The 19,136-nt window shown below is 40.3% G+C and overlaps 1 protein-coding gene across 1 annotated transcript in view; it reads right to left on the minus strand.

Moving 5' to 3' along the window:
- The window catches only part of drd2a (dopamine receptor D2a), a 33,457-nt gene extending 21,093 nt beyond the window's left edge, over window positions 1-12,364 (minus strand). Inside the window, exon 1 of the mRNA XM_035383985.1 lies at window positions 11,659-12,364. The gene's annotated coding sequence lies outside the window, so the exon portion shown is untranslated. The remainder of the gene's footprint in view (window positions 1-11,658) is intronic.
- Window positions 12,365-19,136: the final 6,772 nt, after the last annotated feature.

Here is a 19,136-nt window from a genome sequence, read left to right on the forward strand (position 1 = left end):
GCACATTACACTCTCAATCACACCGCAATCACATGCTACAGTGCTCCTTCCTCAAGTCTTAAAGGCACAGAGCATCTAAAGAGCAGTGATGGGGAAAGTGGGGATTCAGGAACTCCAAAATTGGTGGAGCTAGCTTGTGCTGTCCATGACTCATGGATCTCAAAATAATCATTCTGTTTTTCGGTGCTCGGGAGCCATTTTATTGGCTTCTCCGCTCTCTTAGTGGGTGATAGCGCATGGCAGGTCCACCTATTACAGGGGTCATGACGCCCCACTACTACTCAAATAGGCTGCTAGAGAGAGTGTTGTGCGGTCTGCTTTTACTCTACCGTAAATTTGCAGCCTCATACCAAGGATGAATTAACGATATATTAAGTGAAAGTATATTATATTGTTATTTATAATTAATAAATAGAGCTTCATTTTGATGTATGTTGGCTGGGTAACATCATATTTTCACAGATGTGGGTCCCAATGTGAGCGGGGTTGTTTGGCACACTGATTTTGGGGTTGGGACAACCAACCTTGGTGTGGATGTGTCATTAATGTGATAACATGCATTATACATACATGTATAATGCATGTTGTCTTATCACATTATTAACTGCAGGCCTATACCAGGGGTTGTGGCAACCGACCCCGGTTTCAACTCTATTTCATATTATATTTATTATACATTTTTAATTGTATATATTCATTATATTAACATTTATGCCATTGAATATTAATATTTTCTTTTTATTTGAATTAAATGTTGAAAACGGTTTCTATTGGTTGTTTCATTCGTTTCAACGATTGCATTTTATCGTGCCAACCAACCCCCTAGAGTGCGCCAAACAACCCCTTGTTTTTTTTTACCCCACCCATGTGTTTAAATGTAACATTTCACTCTTGGTACTTTCAGTCAGATTGCTAGTGAATGGTATGTCCCAGAAATTTTATTGCGGTATGTAATCATGGCCATGAGATGTCCGTTGTTTGTATTTCAAAATGATTAATCTATCTCTAGTAATATTTTCAGATATTATTATTATAGTCGTAATATCTGACAAGGTCGTACCGGACATGAATTATGCTGGTAAAATTACAGACCGCCCGCAGTGAAACTAATCCCGTCTGGACAGGGCTTTTGTCTGACATCAGCACACTTCTTGTGAGTTTCCAACAGGAAGAGGAGAGCTAAGATTTCAAAAAAAAAAAATCCAAAATAATCCTGTTGGAATCTTATAGCGTGTGAAGCTGGATGGTTCCCAGTCTTTGCAGAAATTTAAGATGTGTGCACCTCTAGGACTAAAAGCCCCTGATCTAGGACAGAATGTTGTTAAATGTGAGAATGTGTCCGACTTTAGTTATCTAGAAGTCGTCCACTGTATTAGAGGCGCATGATGAAGACACACAAAATAAACAACCTGCGCTTGCCCTGTCTTCCTCCTCGATTTCACAGGCAAAATAATTTGCCTGAGGAGGTTTTTCTGAGGTTAAATAAATGTGCATGCAGCAACCCTGTCTCTCCTGGATAAGTATATCAGACAGAATGAAACTGTCAGTTGCAAAGGTATAACGAACACCAAAATCCCCAAACCAGATCCAAAGGTAATTTATGGTAAGTTTGCCAATTGTACCTGCGAAAATAGGGTTGATGGGAGCTGCTGTACTGTGTTGCTATTGAACTGTTTTAATAAATATCTGGCTTCATGAATGGATAACATGCTATATGCTCTACACTTTGTGTGTGTGTGTGTGTGTGTCTGTAGTGAAAAATTATTCGCCCCCTCCCTGATATTTCCTCTTTAACTGCATATTTGATGCACTAAATGGTTTCAGATCTTCAGACAAATTTAATATTAGACAAAAGGAAACTGAGTAAGCACAAAACACATTTTTAAAATCATTACCTCATTTATTTAATGAAAAAGGTTATCAAACATCCATATCACCCATCTGAAAAAGTAATTACCCTTTTAATTACTCAATCATCCAATTAACCACATTCAATTGATAATTACATTCAGCTGATTGAGCACAGCCAGCCTTGACTGAAGCAAGCTCTGCTGACGACTTGCCATTTTTGAAGTAATCAAGAATTCTACTTTGTAATAAGTAATTTGGTTTTAAATGTCCACATGTAATGCACTTACATTGCATTCACTCTCAGTGTGTCCAATACTTGCGTCGCTATGGCTCTCTTGTCAATGTAAATATCTCCATAATCCAGAATATATGTCCACTCCTATGCAAGATAAAGCTGTCTGCTAGGTCAAATCAATCCAACAGACGTCAACTTAGAGCATTGTAGACATCTGGCCACCCAATGCTCTTTACTACAGTGGTATTTTGTTCAGCAGGCGTTTGGTTATCTGAACTGCTATGTTCTGATAGATCAGATAAAATGGTTTTACACTGTGACAGTAGAAATTGAAGAGCTTTTAAAAGTGGATCACAATTAGAGTTTTCATTTTCATATGAAGTGAAGATTCGCTCAAAGATTAGGTGCTAGACAAAGCTATAGAACCACTGGTCGCCATGTAAGTTCACTGAAAAAGCTATTTTTGTGTTGGACTTATTTCTTCATATTTCACCTCTACATTCTGTTTGCTACTTCTCCTACAGCTTTTCAGCAAGACCTACCAAGTCTGGCCAGTGGCTTCACCTAGTTGCTTGTGCTTTTTGAATCAATAACGCAGATATTTTTTTGAGATATTTATGAGTTTACATAGGAAAGTTTCCCATTGATTAACATGTTCAGAATGTGGATAAAAACATTTACAGCTGCAAGCTAAACTCGGTCAACGCAGCTGCCACAGATACATGGTCTTGATTGTGCAAATGTGCCCTTCAGATAATGGCATAATCTTTCTGCTCTGTGTTGCCACAAAGTGTAAGACTTTATTTCAGAGTAGTGCAAACCAGGTGGAAATGCTTGGGGTTAAGGGGTTTTAACGCTCTCAGCCTTAAGAAGACTTCCCAGACTCTGTAATGGTTTCAGTTTGAATTCAGTTGCACTTTCATTCTGTCAAGTGGTAGGCTCAAAGGTTATCTTCTCTTAAGCAATGGTTTCTCTGTAATAAAAAGGCCAAGTAAGAGTGGGCATACCATCATATTTAGTGAAGTCATGAGGGTAACTCAATCATTTCAGTGCACAATGTATTTGCACTCTTGTTTGTAATTGTGTTTTCCCCATACACCCCTGTACTTCCACATCTGCAATAGCCTTTTGACTCAATCAATATTTTTAATTAGTGTTACTTTAACAGGTTGTTAGAAAGCTGAAACAACATAAAATGGCAATTCTGACGTAAACATGTCTAAAAATGTAATGAAAGCTGGTAGAAACTCTCAAGAGCTTTAATGTTTTTAAACTACTTTGCATGGGTCCAGAATTGCGATGGTTGTCGTCATATTGGGGCAGATGTTTGGGTATCTGCGCTTGGCAGCTCAGTGGAGTCCTTCTCTCCTGTTGCAGGAATTGACAAGTGACAGTACAGAACCAGCTTCTGTCGGTATGCCAACATTTTCCAAATTGGCGCTAATGCATTCCGCAAACAGTCAAGTCTAGGCAGCTGAGATGAGGATCAGCATCGTTTAAAGAATATAAAACAATTGGCGAATCGCCCTGATGCTAGTGGACCACTGTAATGTGAATGCACAAAATGCTAGTAGACTGACAGTTGGCGGTTTGATAGGTGTTGTTACTGTTACTGGGAAATCACATCAGACTAGGGGAGCAGAGGGGAAACAATACGTGTAAGTACAGATGAGAACAGACACAAAAAATACAGAGGAACACATGCTAAGATTACCCCCTTGCCCTGTGATACACTTCCACATGTATTTTGCAGCTAATGAATTTCAGTAAACAAGCAAGTTTCAAAAGTGATCACAGTAAATTCATTGCAAACCCATAATGTAAGGAGTAACTCAGGCTAAATCGTATGCATTCAAGACATTAAAAACATTACTGCACTGAAGTCTCAGTTCAGCTGTTCCCAACACCCCCTCTCTGTGCTATTAATTCTGTTTTTAATCTTGGCCCGCTTACCCAACCATAATATCCACAATAATCGTGTAAACTTTTTATGGAGTGAATCAGCTGTTTCAGAGTCTAGAAATTGATCCACGGGCATTTTTAAAAGCCGATTTAAACAGAGAGCCCCGTGCCGTGTGAGCGTGTTTTATGAGTAATGAGCAGCGCGACATTATTCAGGTGGCTTCAAAGAGGACCTCTTCCGAGTTCACGGGGGTTCCGGCAGGAGAACCTGACAAGAGAGAGAATTTTAAGCGCTGGCAGCCTGTGGCGGGCACCAGTGATTCAGAGCCGTGCGAAACGAATGTTATCCAGTGCTCCAGTTCTGTCTCCTCCAACCATCACTCAGTCAATTACAGTCATTAGGGAAATGGCGCTGCGTCTGGCTCTCGGAGAGCGAGGCGAAGGAGGCGGCGTAACAAGCCTCCGATGGGCTCATTAGGGTTCGGCGCAGCCGCGGTGTCCTAATAACTGCCGGCGTTTCCCATGCCCCCCCCCCCCCCCCCGCACGCTTCCCCACCTGAAAAGGTGGCGTCTGACATGGCGGTGCCTCCAGAAAGCGATACCTCATCCGCGCCAGAGGCGGTGCAGGGAAATGAAGGGGAAATGCCAGCAAACAGTTCCACGTGAAAAACTGTTTTCGAGATTTTTGCCACAAACGTTATAACCCCCCCTCACGTCTTGCCTGTCCACGTCCTGTGTACACTATGCGGTTTTTGGGCACCGTATGTCAAAATATTAATCTTCCAGAAAATAAATAATGTATCTAGTAAAAGAAGAACTGAAGTTAACGTGCAGAAAATGTCAGAGTGAAGCGATGCACTGTCTCCCCAGCTCAGCTCAGGTTATCCGAGTATAAGAGAAAACACCGGTGTCTGGCGAAACAGCAGAATATTTGTCTGAAAGAATGTTTGTGAGTCGAGGCACCTCTCTGAGAAACAAGTGCTGTGCTGCATGGCATTTGGGGAAAAAAAAAAAAAAAGTCAAGTATCCGGTGGGTATGGCATGGGCTTTTTTACTGAGTGAGCACCGCGGTCTCCGATCGAATCTGACCCATGCCAGTGCCGACTGTGGCTACAAGGCCGGAAGGGGCAGAGCTCAATTGGCTTTGTGCCATCCAAAGGATATATGAGAGGGATTCTGTCAGCGGGAATAGCAGGGTTCCTCGCTTGAGCGACCCCTGTTGGTCATCCGGGCACCCATGACGTTCTCACTGTGCCTGCATTAGGTCTCCTCCGCCCCTACTCTGCACATGTGCGGCTGGTGGGTGTGGTGTGAGAAGAAGCATCTGGCTGACACAACGTTTTTCAGAGGAGAACCGTGAGTTGTCTTCACTCTCCAGAGCTGGCAGCAGGGGCATATACTGTATAGGCACGTTTGTACATAGTTTTCCAATTGGACATTCTAAATGAGATTGCGGCATTCTTGTCACACTGATGCTTTTTTAGAAAAAAAAAAAAAAAAACTCACTATATTTCATGATTTTGTTTTTTTCGAATATCTAATCTTTATTTTGTGGTTTGTTCTGTTGTCTGGAATTCCTGGTTTTGTGGACTTGGTTTACATTAAGAAATGAAAATTTCTCTGTAAGCAAATCATCAAATGCAATCATATTTGCAATACCCTGGATTGAGATAAGCAAATGCATGCATGCAAGATGCCTAATCTACCTATAGTACATCATCCTGAGCCAGCAGCCATACCTCCTCAAACCTTATTCCTGCCTTAAGGTTGCTTAAGGTTGAGGCTGTGCAGGATTTGAGTTGGTTAGTACTTGGATGAGAGACCTGGAGACAATAAGTTTGCTGTGTTAGTGAACCAATAGGAGGATTCCTGCCCTCTGAACAAACTAAAATCTAATGCCTCAATGAATTGACAGGAAACCTGTACAGTAGAAGATGCTGTCTTTTTGATAGAATGTTTCACTGATATCCTGATTAAATGTGATTAATACAGGCCTCATGACACTTAGCATAAAGTATAGGAGGTAACTTAGTAATCTTTGCTAAATTCCCAAACTCTTTACTTTTCACAGACTGCAGGTATCCAATGCACCATAAAGGTTATTCTGTGACGAGGCAGTACAAACCAATGAAGTCTCTCCACCATTTGCAAAGCAGTAGCCAATTATTCTTCACCCCTGAGGGACCCCCCAACCCCAGTTGGCACAGACATTTAAGACTCTATTCTGGAGCCTTGGGGTGCATCTACGCACATGGCAGCGCTATTGCTGGACGCACACCCAGGAGGCAATGCAAGTGTGTACAAAGCCACACAAAGCTAGGGAGAGCTACAGTAATAATCTGAATCCTCAATCATTCAGAATTCTGAATTCAATCAAAAGTTGTCCTTGACTTCACAATGACAGTACATGCAAGCGCTCTCAACAAATAGCTGACTGTATATGGCATATCAAATTTATGGACAAACTGCTATCATTTTTATAGGATTTGCCCCAGTTTTTGAAAAGTGGAGAAAATGCATATAAAATCTCATAAATGTGGCTCATACAGAGCATACATAGTGCAATGTTTTCAAATACATACATCATCCATCCATTATCTATACTTTCTTCTCTTGGGCAGGGTCACAGGGGGTGCTGGAGCCTATCCCAGCGTGCATTGGGCGAATGGCAGGAATACACCCTGGACAGGCTGCCAATCTATCGCAGGGCACACACACCATTCCCTCACACACTCATACCTACAATATGGGCAATTTAGAGTCTCCAATTAGCCTACCCGAATGTCTTTGGACTGCGGGAGGAAACCGGAGTACCTGGTGGACATGAGGAGAACAAGCAAACTCCACACAGAAAGGCCCAAGCCAGATTCAAACCCGTTCTTGCTGTGAGGTGACAGTGCTACCCACTGTGCCACCGTGCCACCCCAAACACATACATTGTTTATGGAACTGGGCTGCTTTGAAGATGAACCCATGGGTGAAAATATCAAAGCTTTTTTTCAGGCTACCTCAGCTGCATGATCACACACAGTTGACACAGAACAAGAAATGATGTAGCCATGAAAAGCATATCAGACGCTTGCAATGTTGGCACATGAAAAGCTGTCATTCATTCATCATTGAGTCAAGGCCATTGTGGGAAGATGTGATTTCAGTGAATATATATTTTTTAATACAGGCATTTGTGATTTACGCGTGGCTGCACTTTTACTTTTAAGTCATTTTTAAGGACAAAGTTGAATGCCATTTAAAACAAACTGATCCACTGATGATCATTTCAAAATTAAATTTCAGTCAAAATGCATATTGTCATTTACTGTATGATGTCACAATCATAATGTTTCACCTGACAAATAATTCCTGTCATCCGGCTCGATAGCACAAAGTCCTTCAAAAGAAACCTGACTCTTCTGAATGTCTGAATTATGTTTGCAATTCAGATGACTTTATGAAACACGTCTCTTATCCATTTGCTAATGATAAAAAATGAGTGTGGAGAGTGAAATGGAAAAATGTACTTGTGCCCGTCTCCATGTTTTCTTAGTCAATGCCACTGGTTTTGACAGCATCTCTGCATGCTGAATGAGAGGCCGGGAAGGCTCAGAGCTTGTGCTGAATTCTATAAGGCCCCGGTCTTCAAAAGGGGGGGGGGACCTGTAAAGTACTGTAGGGAGTCTGCAACTGCACTCTCACCCCCTCCCCCCTCCCTCCACTGTTCCGCAATCGCATTCTCCCCCCCAAATCTGCATGCGTGACTCACCCTATCCTACCCCCCCCCCTCCTTTCCCAGTCTGTGATCGCAATCTAAGTGTCTCAAAGTCCAGCCCATTTCTCATAGCGGCAAACACAGAGGTAGTGGGCAAGTGGATAAAATCTTTTAAATCATTCAATTAGTAACTGAAGATTTCATCAATATGCTTGTATAAACAGGAGTCCTGTATATATATTGTCATAAGCACTGGACAGAGTCCAGACAGCATTTATAGACATGGATGCATATTAGAACCTCTGTGATGCCTACAATGATGCTGGCAAATTATGTAAATTACTCACATGAGTAATTAATGCAGAGGACATTAATTACATCTGTAATTCATTAACAAAATGAATATCTTTTACAGCAATGGATGGTATAAAATAATAATATAATAATTAACTTACACCTATACGAGAAGCTAGAAAGGACTACCTGTCCTGTTATATAAAGCAGGAAGCAAAATGCCCTCTCCCTCCGCATCAAGAACTGGTGAAGAAGAACAAGCACCGTGGAAGAATTCCTTCAGGTATCTGCTATCTAGTTAGTAGTCCCTGGCTCAATTGTATTTTAAACAGTGTTCCCAGTCCATTCTGACTTATTGATTTTTCAGTGAGTTTTCAATAAGTTTCCAGGAATTAGTACTGTTGCAACAGAAAGAAAATCTGGCAAATTTAATGATGCATTCTAAGGAATGGCTGATATGAGGGATGGGTAGGCTTACTTTGCAGGAAAGCACTAATTAAATGGAAAAGGAAATAACAGTCATTTGTTGTAACAGTGTGCTTGCATCCCCCCAGTCGACACGTTGTCAGCACAAGATGATGTGAAAACATCTCACATACATTCCTACTCTCGAACATAATACTGTATGATAGATCATTTGACTTATGGTCAGTCCTCTGAAATTCCTAACAACCACTGATGATTGATTTCTAAAAATATAGAATAATAAAGATTTTAGATTGTCAGGTCAGATACCGTACGTACCTACCGGTCTGATGTACTTTGCAGTGTGTGGTGGACTTTGTGAGATAGAGGCTTTCCCAGGAGAGGGAGCTGTTGGGTTTTCTGTTTGTCTGCATTGTGTCAATACAGTGTGAAGAATACATATGCATTCTCTACAACACCTGCACATTCTCCATAAAACCTCAGTGGCAGGGAAGCACCAAGGGTCTAAGCGTGATCGTGAAGTTTCATTGAAACCAAAACCAAAGCCACTGTCAAATGCCATCCCGCATGCAGTAGCAGTGCACGGACACACCTGAATTCAATGCCAATGAGTTCAGTTTTGAAAACACACAGAAACAAATCAGCTGAAAGTAAACTCTGTGAGAAAATGTCCCTATTCCCATTAACAAATGCAATGTTTATTGTAGAATGATGCCCTTGAATAGTAAATTTACGAGTGCTGAATAGATTAGTCGTAGTTAGTCATCTCTAAAAAAAAATACCTTTGTGTATCTAGCAAAAATTAAATTAAATTTAGTATCCTGCAGGAAAATAGTTTCACCCAGTCCCAGTTCACCCCCCAGTCCCTCTGTCACCATTTTGAGTGACACTCAATTAAAAGCGTCTCTGACACAACAGAGCAGGACATTGGCTAGTACAGAAGTGAAGTGATAGGAAGCATAAACAGCACCAGGCCTGGGATGCATTTCATCCGTCATCACTTTGTCAGTCTGAGAATAAATCATTTCATGTTTTGTTTTTGTTTACCAAATGCTATGTCCAGTAGCCTACAGGGATATTGTATGCTAGATCTGGATTTTGCATTTCATAATACCATACACAGTGCTATCACGGTAAATGATACATACTGAATAGAGAAGAAATATAATGATTATACTGCACTTCTAGGGCTACTGCACAACAGGTAATTGGATTTAATACAAAGCATAGTCAACACTTTAAATCAGTATGCCATAACATTGTCACAAAATGTCTAACTATTCCACTGGAACAACAAACATAACCATTTTGTAACAAATCACATGTAGTCTTCGTTATATTCATAGGAAATTCACCCAGCCACTTTTCCAGATTGTTCCGGAATATGCAATGTCATTCTGGCTAAATATGGCTAAATAAGGCAAAATAAGGGAACAAGATACTACAGTATGTGCAAGCACTATCTTCCTGAACAGAAAAACCAGATGGTGCTAGGCTCATTACATGTGACGCAGAGATGACACTGAACTGTATGTCTTTCTCTGATATAGATCACAGCACAAGCACTGCTGACGGCCTTTATACGTGTGAACATGCTGTCCATTAATTGTTACAATCAAGTGAGCCCACTCAAGGTTAAAACACCATTAAAAAGCAGCCCTTGTCATCCTCCCGTAATGGGACAGTCTTCTGTCCTTTGTCCTTGGAATGGGATTATGCGATCCACAAAAAAAGTAAGACTTGGAGCGTTTTCAGTGCCCTCATTCATATGCTCAACTTTGTTCTGAACTACACTGGGCGCAGCTCAGAGCCTCCCATTCTTAACTTAATGTTCCATGACGATATGACACAATGGTAGCAATATAATGCAATGGCACAGGGCATCAAAATTCAGAGGCTGCAGGTTTGAATTCCAGGGGTGGACAATGCTCTCATCCTTGTGATCAAAACATGCACGTTAATACCTTATAGTATGTTGATAGGACAGCTGTGCAAATAATCCTGGATAAAGGTATCTGAAGAGCAAATAAAAGCAATGCAATGATACTGCCGGTCAGTCAACCATGTCATGATTGTGTCCTGATTCTTATTTTTGAATGCTATTTGCGAAGTATGTCTCTAATATTCGAAAAAGTAGGATAAATATTTAAAAATGCAAAGTACAGTACATGCGCATGCAAATCACTCAATATGTGCACAGGTCCGAAAAGACTCTTAAACTATGTACGGAGAAGAAAAAGCATGTATGCTCAGGAAGGACGCTGAAGTTGTGCTCACAATGCAACCTTGAACTCTATGTATAAAAAAGACAAAAGGCAAACAATGGCAATGCTTAAAGGGTCTCTTTCAGGCTGTACCCTTTCTTTTTTAGAATGAGTACTATTTTTATACAATTTTTTTTTAAAATAAATAAAACTGTAAAGATTTGTAGCATTCTCCCTTGAAAGCTCTGGACAGGATGACGCTTCAGTGAAACCATAGAATCAGTGAAACCATAGAAATCTATGGCTCTGATATACATCTGTCTCGCATCTGACAGTCTCTGCATTCACAAAAACTGTGCCATACGCTGCCATGACACAGAGAACATCTAATTCAATAAAGTGAGCCTTTTGCCTCATTAATAACCATGCTGCCATGTCCTTTGATGAACTGACTCGCTGATTAAGTTAACATAATTATTAATTAACCATTATTTGATAAAACCTTTTGAGGAGACATGCAAAAAAAGTTCTTTCATCTAACTCTTACTGGCAAATACTGGTTAGTCTAGAGAGAATCATAATGCATGCACTGATGTAAAGGAGGGTACACACACACACACTTCAGTATATATTCAGTATATAGACAACATCTGCAATGTTGACACCACTTGATCAATGTCATATCCCCCTCAATGTTTGCCCAGTTATTTACATTAATGTCTTATATTGATTGTTGCTTCAGTTAAAGAAAATGAGAATACAGGCATCCAGCTCTTCTTTATAAATTCCCTACATTTGGCACAAGATTTACAGTCGGTACACTGATACTGTGTTAATCTTTACCAAAATAATTATTTTACATATTTTAAAAGTAAAGGCAAGTAAATCCCCCGAAGCATTATCGTTGACAAATCATTAAATTATGTTCACTTCTCAGTCATACATACGTCCAACAGTGCAATAATACGTTTAAAAATGAACAGTTTATTTCTCGTGTATCATTTCTGAAGCAAACATAAAATGCTGATCTATGAGCTTACCGTCAACCCATAAGACAGGATGAAATGAAAACAACGTGCAGATTTCTGTCTTTTAAATCCAAGACAATCCAGAATCGAGTGTCTTAGTTCCGCTCCTTACGAGATGTCCATACTCTGGATCGTTCACTTCTTTAGACTAAGTGGAAGCACAGATGTCTGGCGCCAGGTGAACGGCGGTTCTCTATGAACAAACCGTGAAGTTTTCAAGTCAAACGCAAAAAAAATGTTGAAGGAATCCACTTCTTTTTATTCCTGAAAATATGATCAATGTGCCCCTGCAAGCTATCTTTGGTGACATATTCAAAATATCCGTATTAAGGAACTGGGCGCGTAATGCAGCCTATATTAACAACTCCGTATCTCCGATAGTTCAATTAAAATTATACAGGCAGTAATACGCTACCATCTTCTTAGTCTGTACAGTATGTAAGGAGGCGAAACCTGCCAAATCGATACGGGAGGCGTCTAGTTATATTAGACTGGTTAAGTGCGTATTTACGCACACGGCAACCTTAGGTACCAACCGGGGAACAGTAAAGCTCGATCTGACAGGAATTGCACTACCTCAAGGCGGGGCTTGTGCAAATTCAGATAAGCCTTAATTTGTTATCATCTTTTTTTTTTAACAAAGCTTTCTTCGTAATTGATTTAATCAAGGAAGTTTTCAAATCACTGGCGATTTGTTCCTTTGTCTTTAAAATCTGTGACGTTTGCTGCAAACACCAGTTAACTAACCAAAAGATGGCGATATAGATGCATTTTGCTTCCAATCTAATATCACTCCACTCAAATCTGGACATGTACAGTGTTTTACTTCGCTACTACGAGAGTACAACAGCGTGTCATTTACAGACAGTATGTCAAACAACACGCCTAATTAAAATAAAATAAAATGACACAGCAAAAATACACTATTGCAATTAAAACAGCTGGACTACATTTGCACGGTGAATGTGTGTCGACAACGTTCATACATGGGTTAAGCATGGGAAAAGGAGCATATCGGTATCAACTCCTTTGTACCAGATGAGGTTTTCTTTAGCCTACAAGTTAGTTCTGTCCTTCCACACTGAAACATGAAGTGCACCCAACGAGTAAGAATGCTTATTCTTTTCTTTTTACCATTTAGAACAGTATAAACTTTGAAAGCATGGTGTTTATGAACCGTGAATGAACATATTTTCACTACAAAAAGAATTCATTGAAATGATAAGATTGTCATGATAAGACTACAGAACGATAGGAATATTTCTATTTGCTCCACCCAAGCATCCCTTCCCGAGATAAACAATTGCAGCTGACTTAAGAAAGAGCTTTGTAGCCTACCCGCTATTTTATGTTATTAGTGGCAGTTAACACGTGGTTAGGGGCAGGCCAGTCTCGGGAAGTCGTTTTTGAAGGCACAATCCGCTAGGGTTTCAAAATGACAGAAAGATGACGTTCAAGACGTGATTTTCCTTAACAACATTATCAAATCTTTAAGATCCAGTTTTCATCAACACATGGGAACCTTCCAAAATTAAGCAGAGCTGTGGAGAACAGAGAGAACGATTTGCTTGAACCTGCCAGCTGACTTCAGTAAATGACTGGTGAAATGCATATTGTTATTCATTCATTTTGCACATGGTTTATATTCATTTTGAAATTGGTTCTTCTTGTTGTTGTAATTCAGTTTTATAGGCTTTTCCCCGTCCTTTATATTATAATGTATATTACAGTAACCATCGGCTATCTAGGTCACTGTGATCAATGTCAGAATACATACATGCTTAACGGTGAGCGGTCCTCGCTGAGGGAATGTTCCCGCCGCTGATCTCCCTGTGGAGATTTATTTTAGTCACGTGGTCAGGTCGTGGGGAGTTTAAGGAGCGTAAGTACGGCATGTATAGAGGTGATGATTTGAAATGTGATGTAGATATATTGTATTTGCTGGGCTTTGTGTTATTAAATTGCTTTAGTAAAGCCTATTTAGTGTTGCAGAGTGCTTACTCTCAGAGCATGCCTGGGCGGGCTTTTATGGAAATAAAATAGGCCTATCAGGAAAAAATAATAATAATTTTATCCATTTCAGTTAATCGTGTTTAGCTAATTAATTTAAACCCGAAAGGTTATTTTTCTTGACATGGCCCACAAGAGCTCTGACTGTAGTATAAGAGGGCAATAATTATACCTTTCCGAATCGTGATAGCCTCTGGCTTCTGCCATTGTCATTATTGGTGCTCCAGCACAAATTCCCAGCGCGTCATTTTCGCATCAGATGGAGGTATTATAATTAAGGCAGTAAAATGTGGAGGATGAATAAGTGAGGTGGCTTCGAGGCAGTGACGGAGTGACAAGCGAGGGGAGCAATTTAACAGAATAAAAACACAAGAAAAGTCTTGCAGAGATGAAACAATCTGGGGGAAATAAACGGAATTGAAATTGACCAGCTGTTACGTGTGTTTATGAAAGGGAAAAAAACGGAACCTTTTTAAACGTGTCTGGGTTTGCGATTGCATCTGTGACAGGAATGACCCAAAGCTAGCGAATCTGCACAGATGTCGCGAAAGAGGATTTGGCCTTGGTTTGTTTCCTTGCTGCTTTTTTACTGATAAACAAAATAGCTGTTTACTTTTGTTTTTGCAAATTGTAGGGACGGTGGCTACACTGCTAACGTGTCAGAGAACCCGCTGCATGACATCAGACAGAATAAGCTGAAGTGATGTTTGTCGAGCGTGGGAGGGATGTGCCTGGGAGGGTGCATATGACACGTAGCCATATAACAAGCAAGCTCCACTCTACATGACAGGTACACTCACCTCCATGCTACTGATTCAGGTAACTACAGAAACCGATGAATCAACAGAAAAATCCAATTGTAACTGACAAAAACAACAACATAGCAACAACTGTATCTACATAGAATAATTATGTACACAGCATGTTACTTGGACCGTTAGTAGTAAATATAAGAACATAAGTATTAATTACTTCACATAACTACCTTTTTTTAAACTACATTTGTAAACAAATCTGCCAATGAGAAAATCTCACCATTAATATTTTGGAATACTCTCCCATAAAGCTCAAACACAACAGATTTACGAAATGGCAATTCTCTACATACTAATTAGAATTGTAATAAAACTGAGGAAGCTAAAATAAAGTAGGAAAATAAAGAATGTGCAACAATATCAGCTGTAATTGTAAACTTGAATTCCAAAGCACATTTGTTTGATTTGCCACACAATTGGAGATGCCCATATGTTACTGATGTACAAAAAAAGGAAGAAAGATGAAAATAAAACTGCTGCAATGGAGCTGATGGACAATGGTCACAACTCAGTACACAACTCAAACTTGACACGTGCATCTTTTTATGTCTGGAAAAACTAGTCATTGTTATGATGACGGCCTCCATTACAGAAAGTCATATAAAGTCTCTAAACAAGTGCACTGATTTCCGAAGACATTAAATAATGATTATTCTTGTGTACTGTGAAAAGGCTATATGCACATGCTGTATTATGTATATACTGTTGATGGTTTTATGTTTATATCATATATGGTATACCACACAGTTTATTACTTCCAAAACAAATTCCATATTAATACACATAAACATCCTGGATGCAAAAATGTTCAGGATGAGCTTTACTTCTGTGCCAAAACATCACATTTGCCAAACAAACATTCCAAATTCCGTCTAGCACAGATGCTGCAGCTCATCTGCTGTACTGCTAAAATGAATGGTCAGTGCATCATGAGTGTCTGTGCATGACTTATCAAAAGCAAAAGGAATGGATTTCCTTATTTACATGTACTGATTGCAAGGAAGCTGGTGACCTATACATGTAGATAATTTGCCAGCCAAACTCCTTGAAAATTACAGCAAGACTGTGTCTAACCAGCTTGGGAAGCTAATATGGTTTTGTGCCAATTTATTTATTTATTTTTCTTCTCATACGGTTTACCCAATATGGATGTAAAGAACCTGAAATTAAAGCTGAGTGCACACACACACACACATTTCAAGGGTAGGAATGACAGTAACACTCCACTTTCTCTAACGCACTGACACATTACAACGTTAGTTTAGTCAGGACAACTCACGCATTAAAATATTTACATGAATATGTAAATACATTTTTTGGTTTGTCGCTGAATGGATCTGCTTCAGGTATTAGTGCACACATGAGCGTGCACTACCATATCAAACAGGGAGTATTATACATCTCCCCTACTAAACCGGTGGAATACCAGAAACCCCCCCAGTATCTACAAGCAGATCCAAACAGGTGGTGCTGGGGTGGTGCAGGGTGAGTGCAATTCTGAGCAGTAGCAGTGAAGCATACAAAAGCAGTGCAGGCAAGCAGTAGCACTGAGAGGTTGATTGTTGGTTTAAAAAGGAGCTCCATTGGTGATGTGTGCCTGTGATTGGAAGGGTAAGAGAAAAGTGTTGTGTGTATGCAATTGGATGATTATGTAAACTTCTGAGTGTATGGTTACTGGGGCCGACCGATTAGTCGGATGCAACTAGATTTTCTGGACAGAACTTGATTTGAACATTCCATGCGTGCTGCTCATGTCTGCATGCAGTATGTTCCCTTGTAATAACTTTTGTTACTTTACGACCCCTGTCATAAGTTTTGTTTACATTTGTCTGTGTTGTGTATGTTTTCTTTCTTCCGGTCTGTCATCTGATTGGTTGTTCCATCTCTGCTTACTCTGTTTGAAAAAGCCGCCTTTTGCCACTTATCAGTGGTGACTAACTCTTCAAATTCATGCTTGATGGTTTGTGTATAGTGATTGCTTTGTTCGACTTTGCGTATTCAATCCTATTTTGGTTTGACTCTGATTCCCATCTGGCCCTTCAGGTTTGTTTGCTGATTAGATCTGGTTTTTGACCTCTGACTTGTTCCCTTCGACTCCGATTCTTGCCTTAGCCCTTCTAGTTGGTTTGCCCCATGATTTTGTGTTTTTGACCCTTCGATCGTTGCATTCATTTCCAATTCACGCCTAGCCCCTCTGCTTTGTTTGCTGATTGGATTTCGTGTTTGACCATTCGCTTGTTCTTGACCTAGACTTCAGTTTTTCCCTCTGCTTGCTGTGTAGTGACTCTTAGTGGTTAGTTAGTGAGTTCCCAGCTGGACTATCAATCCTTCCATTGGGACATAACAAAATAAAGTTTTGTTATTTTTCCTTTATTATTTTTGAAGGTACTCTGGGTGGCGTTTTAACTCTTTGTTGGGGGTACGCTATTTAGATTTTTGGTTTTAGACTACCGACTAATCGTCCAAAACTCATCGTTAAAAGCCAATATATATTTATAGCACAGGCTGCTCTGGCGTGCAGTCCAAAATAAAAGGAAATAAATAAGCAAAAACTAAATATTTTCACCCACAAATTTGCACACATCAGATTTTATTTTTCATTAGATTTTTTAAAATCCTGTAGGATCTCTCCATCAATATTGCAGAGCCTTTTCAATTATGCAATCCTTCATGTCAACAAGCTGAAACATGCTAAACACAAGTTTATAACATAACTAAACTGTGCCTCAGCACAGTCAGGTAGGCTTTTTAATGACACCCCTGAGGGTATAATACTGTATCACCGTGGTAGTGTTTGTATGAAATAAAACTCTTTCTTCCCTCTCCCATTTGCCTATTTAACCAGGCTTGAATTATTGTTTTTGCCAATCTTTAAAATAAATAATGATGCACTTTTATCATTTATTTATTTATTTAATGGGGCCATTTTCAAGACGTCCCAATGGCTTGTCATTTTTCACCATCTCATAAACGACCACTGAGATTGATCATTATAATTGACCACGTCCCCAGCGTTATTGTTCTGTTTGAGGCGGTTTCACATCTGTCTGAAAGGTGATTGATTTCACAATTGTCACTGTTTACTTGTTCTTGTGAATGATCTGTATGATTCAACAATGATTATCCAATATGAATACATTATTCATTCATTCATTCATTTATTTGAAAAAGACTACGAATCAAGCTTATTTATAGCCGGGACAGCTTACTGATGTTAATACCCAATACATGTCCCATGTTCTTGTGGGATGTTTCTGGCAATCTGAATGCATTATTTTTATTTCTCAATGCAGGGTTAAGAACTTGCGTTTAAGGTTTTCCTTTAATTTGTCATGTCCATGACGTCTCTCACTTAAAAAAAACTGAGCTGGGCTCACCAGCACCACTTCATGCTGCCACACATAATTGCCCTGGCACAGGACACTCTGCACCTGCACGGAACATACAATCGACACAGCTGAAGGATAGCGGACCTAGCAGTGCTCACAGTGACGCCCTGTACTACACGGAGAACAGCGTAGGCCATTGCTTTTCTTCGTCCCGGTGTAAGAGCTTAGTCTGCTGTGCCTCGAGGAGGGAAGCCTTGACGAGCAGTGCTGCCGTGTTTGTGCCTCTCTGCAACCCTCCGGACCTCTTGAAGCTTGTTGTCTTTGAGAGTAGTTTTGCCCACGCTGTGTATTTTTTGATGTTCCCTTTTTGAGTGAAATAATCTATAGCCAGCTGTTCTCACCACCTGCCACCAAGCCACAGGGTCACACGGCGTCTCTGCTGTATGCTTGGTGATAGCAGTGCAGCTTTCAGCACGGCAAACCCGCCCACTTTTCAGAAAGCTAATGGCTCACAACGAATCACAATATTGTGTGGGCGGGACTCTAAAACCAGAACATTCTCCAGTGATGCCTCTGAATAATTCACAAATTAAACTGGGGTTGGGGATTTCAGTGGGTTGGAGTGTTCAGGTTGTTCTCCCCAGTTACTGTACATTAATAAGCTAATTGTCTGTATACACCAATGTCAGTTCCTCATAGATTTGACCAGTCATCTAAGTACTAAAGAACAATAGTCAGCTTCCATGTATGAAATGGAGAAATTTACAGTAGCTAAAAAGGTGGATTACATGAATGTTTGGGTTTGTTACATAATTAATCATAGACGTCTGCATGGAACCCAGAAACAGATATGGTCTTACTTACCCATCCCTGCATTAAAATATTAGAAGGCCTATTCAGACTTAGTAAATATATGAAGATGTAAGTATTCTCATCAAACCAGCGCATGTTTTCCACCTTGCATACATGCTTTTCTTTGATATTGCATGTACTGAAAAGCGTACATTTGTAAATGCCCATAGGTGGATTTTTTTTTCCTGGAACAGAAAGTGCTTTTGTCCTGATCAGGTCTCCAATTACACTCATTCCACTGACACAGCTACAGCTTTCCCTGCCCACCCCCCCCCCCCCCTTCTCCCCCTTCCCCCCCGTCCCCCTGGGGAAACCAGAAGGGGGGCCAAGGCCAAGGTAGCCAGGGGACTGAGAATTCAAATCTACAAGAGCGCTCAGCACTTTCTTCAATAAAGCACGGGGGAGTGGCCTGTTGTCGTGGGATTTTCAGTAGGAGAAGAAAGACTGTGGCGGTTGGAGGACAGACCTTCTCCCAGTCCCATTA

The sequence above is a fragment of the Anguilla anguilla genome, chromosome 12, assembly GCF_013347855.1.
Source record: "Anguilla anguilla isolate fAngAng1 chromosome 12, fAngAng1.pri, whole genome shotgun sequence".
NCBI classification, from domain to species: Eukaryota; Metazoa; Chordata; class Actinopteri; order Anguilliformes; family Anguillidae; genus Anguilla; species Anguilla anguilla.